The 12,093-nt window shown below is 34.4% G+C and overlaps 1 protein-coding gene across 2 annotated transcripts in view; it reads right to left on the bottom strand.

Annotated features, from left to right (window-relative positions):
- The window catches only part of LOC138701826 (uncharacterized), a 58,731-nt gene that overhangs the window by 5,934 nt on the left and 40,704 nt on the right, over positions 1-12,093 (bottom strand). The window contains exon 1 of one of the 2 annotated variants that reach the window (XR_011332698.1): positions 8,241-8,387. The exons of the other annotated variant lie outside the window; for it this stretch is intronic. The gene's annotated coding sequence lies outside the window, so the exon portion shown is untranslated. Of the gene's footprint in view, positions 1-8,240; positions 8,388-12,093 lie in introns of those variants that run through there. 2 annotated transcript variants of the gene reach the window in all.

Genomic DNA, 12,093 nt, shown 5'->3' with positions numbered 1-12,093 from the left:
GTAATGAGGATTAAAGTAAACATTCTGTAAAATACAGCTCAAAGTAGCAATTAATATTCAATTTATTTCAACTATTAGTAGTCAGTGAATAGCACGAAGGACATATTAAGTGCTACTTTGCGCTGTATTTTATAGAATTTTTACTTTAAATCTCATACCCAATTTTGACTTACACCACTTCTGCTCTGAACAGCTCAAATGGTAATTATGCAGTTGTCAGTTACAAAAATGAGTTTTCTCTGTAGTTGTTTTCATTTGCCAATCAAAAGCGCAGCTCAAGTGAGCGTGATGCCAGTGACAACATTTCTGGATAGAAGTGGCCAAAGCCAGAAGACAACCTTTGGTAACCTGAGGAAGATGAAATGGAGACAATTCGAGCTTCAACTCTCCTGACCAGTGAAGGCTTGTATTGTGTACAGTTTTATATTTTTATACATCAGAATGATTAAGAGAGATCTTGCTAATTTATTGTTATAATCTGCTAATGTTTCATTACAAGTACTGTAATAGGTCAAAGTAAAAACTACTTGTGGGTGACTTTGTCCAAGAGTTCGTCAGTATGACAGAAACCAATACAAATATTAGTGAGAGAAAGTGACCTCACTAGCTAAGGTAACTTTAACCCACAATATTTTATTTTTTATCCATTAGTGTATTAAAAAATGAAATACAAATCTGTGTGTATATGGTAAACAATGCTTACACCACTATTCGTGGAAAAAATTAAAGGCTTAGCAAAACAATTTTTTGCAGAAAATTCCTAGTTCAATATGAAACCTGAGCTAAGCATCTCAGTTTATGGTACTGCAGAAAATTCTCATTGGAAAAATTTACTAGAAGGATATCATTTAATTCCTGATGTACTACGTAAATCTGCTGTAGCTATGTTCAGACTCCTTGCTGATCATGATTGTCTGTGTAAACATTTACATAGAATTGGCATTCTGTCTATTCCAAATTGTGTATTGTGTTCTCAAGAAGAAGGAATGGATATGAATAATTTAACACACTGTGAAGCATTTTAACAAAATAAAAGTTTTACGTCTAAATACTGAGAAGCAAGAGAGAAAATAAACTCTATTGTTATTGTCTAATGCTTGGCCCTTGCCAGTGAAGTCATTAGCACTCTTGCTCTCCAATATTTTTCTATTATGGATCCAGCAGGTGGGGCATTACAGGTTTGAAGATGGTCTTCTGTCATTTCTTCTTAATCACTTTGAGGGCAATAACACTATTGTTAAATCAAGAGCCTACCTACCTTTTCTATACATTTTTGGTATCAAACTAACATGTTCTCCATCACTCACTCAAGTTCCCATACCTTTTTCTACCTTTGAGTTATATTTATGGACTGCAACTTAGGTGTAATGGTTGTTAATTTAGAAGGAATTGCTTTAGCTCCAAGGATTTTTTACAAATGACTTAGAACTTACTGTCAAAGGTCTTACGTATCTAGAAACATAATAGTTGCATCTTCTTTGTCCTGTTTAATGGATTTTTAGTAATCCACTAAGAATTGATGTGATTGTGATTGTCTCTGATATAGAACAAAAGCATTGTTGATGTTTGTTAAAACAGGCATAGGTACTAAGACAAGATTCGAATACCCTTTTCTATAATATGCTGTATAAGTGAGTAAATTATGATAGGTGGCCAGTTAGATATTATGTTAGGATCCCCACTTTTATATAATATAACAATTCTTGCATTCTTAAAACATCTTGGAACTCAGGGGCGTGGCATCTACATTGCCAGTGTTGCCGCCAGCAACATACTAAAAATAGAAATTAAGTTTGTTCCTTATTATACAATTTCTTAATTTGTATTTTCTATCAACAATTTAAATCCTCCAGTTTCCCATAACACAATACATGTCAGAAAAGATATGGTTGCCATTTAGCGCCGAAGAATTGAACCGATACATACACAACACTTCAGTGTTTCCGATTTATGCCACATGTTGCCTACAGCACTTCAACTGCAAACTTTCCAAGGCCGGGTGTCAGTGACCTTCAGTGCCATGGTGTGACCTTAACGTGATTATTTGCCGATTAGACATAAAGGCAACCGTGTGTTATTCTTTCTTCCCCTCCACTCCCCAAGTAAGGCTTCTAAATTTACTGGTAAAGTATTCTCCTATGATTGTGACTGTGTTACAGAGAGCCTTTTAAACCGTTCTTTAGGGTCATGTACAATTTAATTGTTTAAGTAAATTTATTTATAATTTACATTATCATTTGTTTCTTGCTCATCTTTAATAAGTTTACTTGTGGCTCTGATGTATTTTGTCATATGAAAACCTCTGAACCGCAGAGATCGAATACCTACATGCTTGTAAGCTTCTGAGGTTTAATTTCTCCTCTGAACCTCGCCAAGCCACTTCTGGACTTGCATGCGGGACAAGAGGCAAGGGGAAATGCTGCACGGCAAACGTGTGTTTGGATCAGAGCAGCTGTAGTAACGTGATCGTGAGACAGCCGACACACGAAAGACTTCGTGATGCAAACAGGAAGTTAACTCCAATCTGTAGCTGAGGTCACGCTTTTATCCCTTGTATGTATTTGTTATTGATTGTTGTATTTATTAATGGTTTCTTACAATCCTTTAAATGTGCATTTAGTCTTTCTCGGTGTTTCAGTCTTAATATATTTAGTGTTTTAGTCTTAATGTAGTCTTTAGTGTGTTATATGTATATAGTCTTAATATAGTCTTTAGTGTTTTATATTTAGTGATTTAGTTCTAATACATTCATCTGTGAGTGTGACTAGCGTTTGTTTCCAAAGAAAATTAATAGTGTTCAATATCTTCTACAAACAATTTTTTTCAGTTTTAATCTTGGAAGATAAGTGTAAAATATAGAAGCTTGGAAGGCCGTTACTTCAACTCGATTTAAAGCAAGCACAAGCCGAAGTAAGACATTTTGCAGGGCTTTCAATGTAAAAAAATATGAAAGAAACGTCTGGATTTGCAGTTGTGAATATACATATAAATTATTTTGTTTCCTGTGTCTGCTATTTGCAAAGGGTAAAGATACGAGTTGGACATGCACTGGTGTGTCAGATTTAAGCCATTTGATACAGAAAATTAAGAAGCATGAGGAATCCATTTCTCACAAGAATGCTTGCCTAGATTTATCAGTCTTTGGAAGGACGGAAATTAGGCAACAGCTTAGCTCAGCTTTCAGGCAGAATATTGAAAGACAGAATGATAATGTAAAGAAAACTCGCTATGTTCTTTCAAAGATAATTGATCACCATCATTGTCGTCATCAGGGTCATTTTGAGGCAATTATCTACTTTAAAGAACTGTAGTATGTTTTTAATTTTTCAGAAATGAGATATTGTTTAAATTGTTGGAAAACTATGCAGTATCATAAAGTAGTGAACCCCTTGACATTTTAGGCACAAACCACTCTGGTGAGGACATAAATATGAGTGGATGTTGTGACTTTGGACAACGTGTCTTGGAACCTTTTCATCAACATAATTATTTAAAACTGTTTCACGAGTATTAGAAATGTAAAGTTAATTGCATACTATATTCGTTTTGTTTCCATATAACTCAGAATTCTCAATTCCTAATTTCTTATGCTTTTTTCTCTGCTTTAATTATATTTCATTGGGTTGTTGTAACTACGAAAAGTACACTTAGGCTGACCAGATGTCCCAGATTTCCAGGGACAGTCCCCAGTTTTGAGTTACTGTTCCTAGGGAGAAAATGTCCCTGTTTTTGTCCCTGGAAATTAATTTTGTCCTCAGAAGCTTTGATTTTGTTTCAATAACATTTTACTGGAACTGCTGTGATTCATGCACATTTCGGAATAGTTCTCAATATCAGACAGAAGAACCAGCCAGCACAGTATGAGATATTCTGCACTCTTCGAGAAGAACATAGCATCTTTGTCTTTGGTCATTTTAGCATTCACGTTGCACGGAAGCGTTAGAACTGCTGCAGCATCCATTTTTAAGTAGTTCAAAACGTGAGAAATTTTGTGACACACTAACAGGTGAAAAGTGGTATGATGTTTTTCAACATTTCAAAAAAAAAAAGATCCATTCCATTTCAAAATCTTCTCAAAATAATGTCATTAATCATGTGTCTTCCAGTTGGTAATTCATCATTTGGAAGACTTTTCTCCACAATGAACTCAGTCTGGACTTATGAAAAGTCAAGAGTGAAAGTTGAAACAGTTAACGCTTTTTTACAAATGAAAACAAACTTTCATTTCTCATGTGAAGAACTTAGTGTGAAGCTGTGTGGGAATGAACAGATTCTTAAAAATATACATTCTTCAGACAAGTATTTTTAAAATGTGTGTGTTAGAGTTCAGTGTGTACAATATTATGTAAAAGACTTCCATGCATGCATCAGTACTGAAGTTGAATTCTTAGTGGCTATAATTATGTTTAAGAGTTACGTATCTTTATGCATTTAATTAAAAGAAGTTAAGATACTCTACAAATTTAGTGTGCAAAGGTCTATTATTGTATCTACTGTTACATGTATTTTCTGCAACACTTTAACGGAGAGTGACTGGGTAAGTGTTTGTAGTTTTTCTTGAAATTGCCGATGTCCCCTGCTGGACCATAGAAAATCTGGTCAGCTTAACAATGCTGTTTCATATTTTCAGTATGTCAATAGGTATTGATAAAGTGACTTGCTTTTTTGTTCCAAATAGTAAATACCAAACATTTTCAGATTTAGAAGACTTATGACACTAAATGAATTCCAAAATAATTTAAATTTAATTGACCCATCATCATCGTCATCATCATTGTTTTTATTATTTATTAAATAATTTAAAATAACTGCACAAGTTATATTATGAGAGAATGAAACAAAATGATTTAAAGCATAATTTAACCACTATACTGTAATACTACTTTTGACTATATTTCACATTTTACAGATATATTTTAAAATATATTATAAAATTGCTATTTGCTGATTAAGGCTAATCAGGACTTCTTGATTTTTGACTTATCAGTCTGCTATTGTAAATGCAAACAAGAAAGAGAAAACCAAACAAGTCTCATTATTGACTGAAAAATTCTTAGGTGTACCCAATAATAAAATATGAACCAAGTTTCGAATATATTACCATTTGTTACACATACAAAGTGGAAGTAATATAACTGCAGATTTTAACAGCTTATTCCTTGAATACAGTACAAGAAAGATTCTGGTGCCATATTAATTGCAAATGAATACTTTTTTCGGAAAAAATTCCCTAATTGTTAATACTGTTTTATTCGATAAGTACTGTTCTATGATTTTTATTCTTAACATTAGAGAAACTCATGAGGAATGATTTATGCTTTTCCAGTTTTTCAATAAAATGTATGGTTTTCTTGCAAATTAATTTGAAAGATTAATACGTATCTTTATTTCCTGCCATTAGGAGAAAGTCTGGAAGCCTGATACAGTGACAAAGGGACAAATTGCTGCTATTCAGGCCTAAGCTCTATGTGTATTCATAGATGCTCTGTTGCCATACTATGCAGACTTTCAGACTAATTTCCTAATTAACCATGCACTTATTTATAAACATATAATAGGTTATTTATTTATTTATTTTTATATATTCTATTTCCCCCTTCAATATGCACAATTATATCACTTCCACCCAGTATAGTGAAGACTAACAGAAGTAATGTGAATCCATAAATGTTCTCAGGTTTCAGTAAAAAAAAAAAAAAAATTAATACAAAATTGTAACAATAAAAATAAAAAATGTATTCCTTCTTCTCAGACCCATAACTAAAGGGGAGCCAGAACAGGTGTCACCGTCCTAGGACTTTTTTTTGTTCGACCTAGTATGAGATTCAAACTATACAAGCTAAAACATTCATTTTATAAAAATTGGAAAATTTATTTTTGTTCTAAAGATAACGAATATTCATTCTCAAATACTCTGACATCATAATAAAAAAAAAGAGACTAATAAGTGTTAAAAGCACAAAAGCAAGGTCCCAAAATGGTATTGTGGTCGCACTACAGATATTTAGGCACTCCACGATGCATTCAAAACATTCTGTGCAATTTAGGTGGTTATAATAAGCCTCTCTATTTCAAAAGACATCACATTCTGTTATGCAGGTACTTATTTTAATCCAAATAAGAAAAATTGTATGCCATACATGGAATCTGGATTTAGGAACTGGAAGAATGCATTGGATAATAAAAGGGGATTTCCGAAGCATGAAAAATCTGTAACTCGTGCAGTGATGATGTGGGAAGAAAGAAAATTGCTTATTTCCATATGCACACATTTCAAGTATGAAACTGTTCTCCAAAAACATCGATATTACATGAAATTAATAACTGATGTTATTCAGTTTTTGGTAGTCTATCAACTTGCTCTATGGGGCAATTATATAATTGAGAAAGCAACTGAATGAGGTTTTTTGCCTAACATTTTGAATATACAATGAAAAAAGATAAAATCCTTGCTCTATGTGTTCTTATTCCAAAAAATGTTACAAGTCTCCTGAAATTCGAAATCAGATCATACAAGTCACAACAACTGTGAGTGTATAGAGGGTGGCATAAGAATTGTCGATGCTCCCTGGTTTGTGCTTATGGAAGATGAAACAAGAGATAAAATAATCGAGAGAACATTGTAATTGCTTTACGATATGTGACAACAACAAAGAAACTAGATGTTAAGACTTTCATGGAAGCAACACTAAAATTTCAAATCTCTGGAAGAGAATGGACTGGATACATCTAATCTTCTCAGTCAATTTTATGTTGGTGCCAGTGTCATGAGCAGGAATTCAGGAGGTGTATCCATTCACATACAGAAAACACTAAACAGAAATATACCATATGTACACTGCTAAAACCATCACCTCTATTTGGTTGTTGTGAGGACTGTATCTGAAATAATACTATTATTCAACCGTTTTTTTCACCAATAAATTATGCTGCACGAGTTCTTCCATCATGGAAAAGTAGCGGCTTTACAGTATATGCAGGGAATACAATAGTCCTTATTTTGGAACAGTGATGGTTTGGTCATCTAGACGTAACTGGTACACTATCAGGGATTATAAGGGTGTTGGATGCGTAAAGAAGAGTAACCTCAATGATGAAGACATTGCCAACAGCAAAAGGATGAGAATTCTAGTGATGACCTCAATTTTAGTTTCTGCGTTGTTTTGTGCAAAATAATCTTGGGACTCCTGCATCCAGCTGATGCTGTCTTACAGAACCGAAAAACTGATTTAAGCAATGCTATACAACTTTTACAGTCTGCTAAGCCATCATTGTATTCTTTGAGGAAATATTCAGAATTTGAATCAAGTGTGAACTAAAGTCAAGAACTCCTGGCTCTTCCAAAAGGATCTGAAGATGCTATGTCAATTAGAAGGCAAAGTGTGGAAGACCTTCTTATACCAGAGCGATTGCCAACTTACAGTGAAATGCATAGCTTCAACACAACAGTTAAAGGGTGTATTTTATGAAATTTTAGACGTCATATCCCACGAGAATAAGCAATTTTCTGATAGTGAATAACTCCTGAGTATGGAGAGATTTGACATAAAAATACTGAACAGTCTGGAAAAATTGGATAAGTAATTTTCAATTTCGTTATAAAATGTTAGCAATGTTCAAGATTTCCACAAATCTCTTGGAAATTCGATGCGATGCACCAGTCATATAAACTATTAACTTCAATCCTGTTACAAAAGCAAAATCACATCATTATGTAAAAATCATTTTTCATGTGGTCAAGAAATTTGCTTTTATGGAAACATGAACTGTTTGCATCAGTGGAAACATTCGGATACAGCATTGCAATATGTGAATCAACATTTTCGATACTCATATCAGTTAACAGTATGCAGAGACCTTCTATGTCACACTAACGGATGACAGACCTACTGTTTCTAACATTTGAAAAATGACACACAAACTTTGAATGTGGAGAAAGTTTTAAAGTCATTTGGTGGTTATACCTAAGTTTGCAGAGTGTATAGTATTAAATATTTTATTTTTAGGTATTTTGTAAGTACTTTTAAACAATAAATAATAATGATACCTAATGTAAAGTATAAAATAAGAATACAAATCAATAATAAATAATAATAATACGCTTGTTTTATAACATATATATAGCTTTGGGTTTACATGTAAGAACACTGAAATGTTTGCCTCTCCTACAAAATTGCTCGCTCTTCCTAGGGACTTGATCTGTTTCTCCTATATATAAAATATTAAAAGTTTGTACTCACACTTTTCCAAGCTGCACAAAAATAATGTACTGTATTATATATAATACCAAATGTCGTTGTAATGGTTGGATGGTTTCTAATGGTCAGATTTCAAAGAATATAATCCTATTTATATGCTAGTAAAATGTATATTCCTTGTTCTTTGAGATACTGCATTTTATCGCTTGCTGAGTACACACCTGAGCAAACACATATATTTAATATCTCAAGATAAACAGTTAGGCACCTATGTCCTATGTATACAACAAATAAAATAAATAGGACACCAGGAAAATGATTCACTGTTACGTCACGAAGAAGATATCAGGGATGATCAACACATCGTATCTTGCAGAGCCCTCACAGCAGAAGAAAACATCATATGCAAATATTGGAAAGCTATATTGCTAGACGTGACTCAACATTAGAAACCAACCAAATATGAACTGGACTTTTAAAATAATGCTTAAAAGCCTATTACATTCACAAATTCACACTCACAGATATAAAATTCTAACTATTTGATGTTTTCCAGAACAGTGGAATAGTATGATGCGATTGAGAACTCCACTGAAAGGACCAAAAGCAATGAAAGTTCTGCACCACCGACCATGTCAATAGAAAGTTCATTTCAATACCTCACAAAAGTAAGTAACCTTCTGTAAGGACTTCCTTGTGAGGTACAGCCCATTGACATAGAGTAGCACTAGCTTGTCTTGTCCATAACTGCAGTGACGTGCCTAAGTTCATAAAGCAATTATTTCAAGCTATTTTCAGATAGCAAGTAATATATTTCATAATTTTATTCTTCCATAATCTTCTCTCTTCACAAATTCATCTACTCCTTTTCCATTAGTAGTAGTAAATAAATTCCATTTTAACACCTGAAAATTGTTATTATAACTAAATTCTTAAGTAATATATCATCATCCAAACAAGTATAAGGCTCATGGCCCGTTATGGTCTCAGTGAGTCATTCTCAAGCAACTTTTTTTTTTTTTTTTGTATGGCCCAAAGATCTCTTCGGACATGATTTTTCCACTGCAGCTGCTACTTGTTTATAAACTGTGAGACTGGTTATAATTTAATTTCTCAAGTAAGACAAAGTGTTTAATCGAGATGTAAAATCAAATTATAAAATTTGGATCGCTTTATGTTTTAAGTAAATATTAGAAATTTCGTTTCTTTTGCTATAATAATGACTAGTTAGAAAAATGTTTTTTATATTTAATAGACATTACAAGGATCGACTGCTATGAAGAGTATTATGTAAGCCTATTGATAATTTTGAAATGCACTGTTTTATTGTAAGAGTTAGGGATGAGCATCTGTGAAATGGGAATGTAATAGGACTGCATTGAATAGTTTCACAAATCTGTGTAGGTGTTTAAGGAATTATGTTATTGTTACGTTATGTTATATTATGTTATATGTTGTGTTGTGTCAGCTGGCAGCGTGGTAGTCCATATTGGCATCATTGCACTGTAGTTCCAAGCTCGGATGCTTAACTGTCATGTCCCATCTTTCAAAAAAACAAGTATCCAGCTCTCAAAAGACAGGGACGAACCATTGACGCAGAGAGGTCCACAACCATTGCAATACTCCAATGTCGACTCAACACTGTAGGTGAAACTGTAGGTCCGCCAAGCGGACAAGATGATGGTCATCCCATGTTGTGGTGACATTACGTGGTCCAGTACCAGCTCGTCAGCTGCATACGACCCTCTTTTATCCACTGATTCCACACATGCATCACTGTCGTAGCAGCATGCCCTGTACGAGCCGAAATGTCACGGTATGACAAACCTGCGTCCCAAAGACCAACCATTCTGCCCCATTCGAACTCACGTGCTGATAATGCGCCCTTCCACATTGACGAGGCATACGTGAACTAGCTTTCACGTTTCCACTTCGTTTGGAAGCTCTGCACTGACTGAGCAAGGTATAACACTGACCTTGCTGGTGACACAAGAGACGTCACTGTTGAGCCTATGTGTATGTCAACTCTCTGGAAACATAATCAATTATTGGTGGTACACTGTTCTACACATCTCCCGAGTCCACACCTGTGGCATAACGGTCAGAGTGTGTAGCCGCGAAACCAGGTCGCCCGGGTTCGAATCCCGGTCGGGGCAAGTTACCTGGTTGAGGTTTTTTCCGGGGTTTTCCCTCAACCCAATACGAGGAAATGCTGGGTAACTTTCGGTGCTGGACCCCGGACTCATTTCACCGGCATTATCACCTTCATTTCATTCAGACGCTAAATAACCTAGATGTTGATACAGCATCATAAAATAACCTAATAAAAAAAAACATCTCTCGAGTTTGGAGTCGTTTGGGCCATTCTTTCTGGATGTTGTAATTTTCACAAACAGTTTGTGTGTGTGTGTGTGTGTGTGTGTGTGTGTGTGTGTGTGTGTGTGTGCGTGCGTGCGTGCGTGCGTGCGTGCGTGGTTTTTTTTTTTTTTTTTTTTTTTTTAAGAAATCCATATGAATATTAGTTTGATATATTTTCCATGATAAATACAAACGACATGATGTTAATGGCACATTAATGGATTGTGAATGACAAAAGACAATTTGTGTTCACTGTAATTCTAACACAGTCTGCAACAGATCGGCTTCCAGGTGGTAAATTCGATGGTGTTCGGGTGAAAGGGGTTAAATCATTTTTTGTGTGCTAATGGAGTTTTTTTTTTTTTCCCAAGTGAATACATAAGTTAAATTGTACAAGTGGGTGTGCAAAAAATAAAATAATATTAGCGTTTGATGTGTTTTAATTGTGCAGAAAATTATTTGTAATAAGGCTCCGAAGTTTATATTCATTTATCTCAAAACTAATTTTTAAGACTCATCTCCCTTAACCCAAACACCATCGAATTATTCAGACTTAATGATACAAATAATGATTGGAGTATATGATGTCCAACACAAAAATAACGAGACTGATACTGTAAATTTGTATTTACTTACATGATGAAAATAATCACTGTGATCACTTTCGAAATGATTTCATTCGACCTTCACACAGTGCTGCATTATGATAATGCCACTCCTCAAAAAATGCTTCGTCCATCATTTGTGATGGTGTTCAGGAGGGCCATTGTTCTTGTCTTAATCTACTCTATTGGTTAAAATTGCTTTGTTTAAGAACAAGATTGATTTTTGGAAAGTGGTAAACTGTGTTCACTGGTTATATATCTAATTCCAGGGAAAGTGTATTGTTCAATCTCGATTCCTCTCCTTCCTATTTCAAACATTACGAATTTGTGATCAGAGTAGCTCTCTTCTACACTTATTCTCCCATTCTTTTACGTTTGTAATTAGTTGTTTGTTGGCAATTGTAAACTCTACATTACTTGAGTCTTGAATACTTTCAAAAGTTGTCATATCACTTTCTTTGTTTATTATGTATAATTGTTTTTTCACTAGACATTCCCTCTTGCATTGGTTAGCACGTCATGCCACATTCTTGATCTCGAATTGCTATCCACGCCTATTATTATTCCTTATCAGTCGTAAATTGCAAAATTTCATAAATCATTTTCAGATCATTGTCTATGTCTGTGTTTATGTCGTGATGCATGCTAATGACTAAGAACCTGAGTTTACCCAAAACAATATTCACAACGAATAGCTGCTCTTTTTTTTTCCCCAGTTCCTCTTGTAAATCCTTTATATTTCCAAAGTATTCCCGGTATTTTATTTTGTATTATATATGACTCTTGCAACAGCAAAATGTCTACAATTCCTCCTCCTGTTATTTGCGTCAGATTATGAGCATGGTCAGCGCGTCTGGTTGCAAAGCCAGGTGGCCCGGGTTCGAATCCCGATCGGGACAAGTTACGTGGTTGAGGTTTTTTTTCCAGGGTTT

Source organism: Periplaneta americana, chromosome 6, assembly GCF_040183065.1.
Source record: "Periplaneta americana isolate PAMFEO1 chromosome 6, P.americana_PAMFEO1_priV1, whole genome shotgun sequence".
Classification (NCBI taxonomy): Eukaryota; Metazoa; Arthropoda; class Insecta; order Blattodea; family Blattidae; genus Periplaneta; species Periplaneta americana.
Note: the sequence above shows the minus strand (reverse complement) of the source record. Positions and strands in the feature narration are given on the sequence as shown.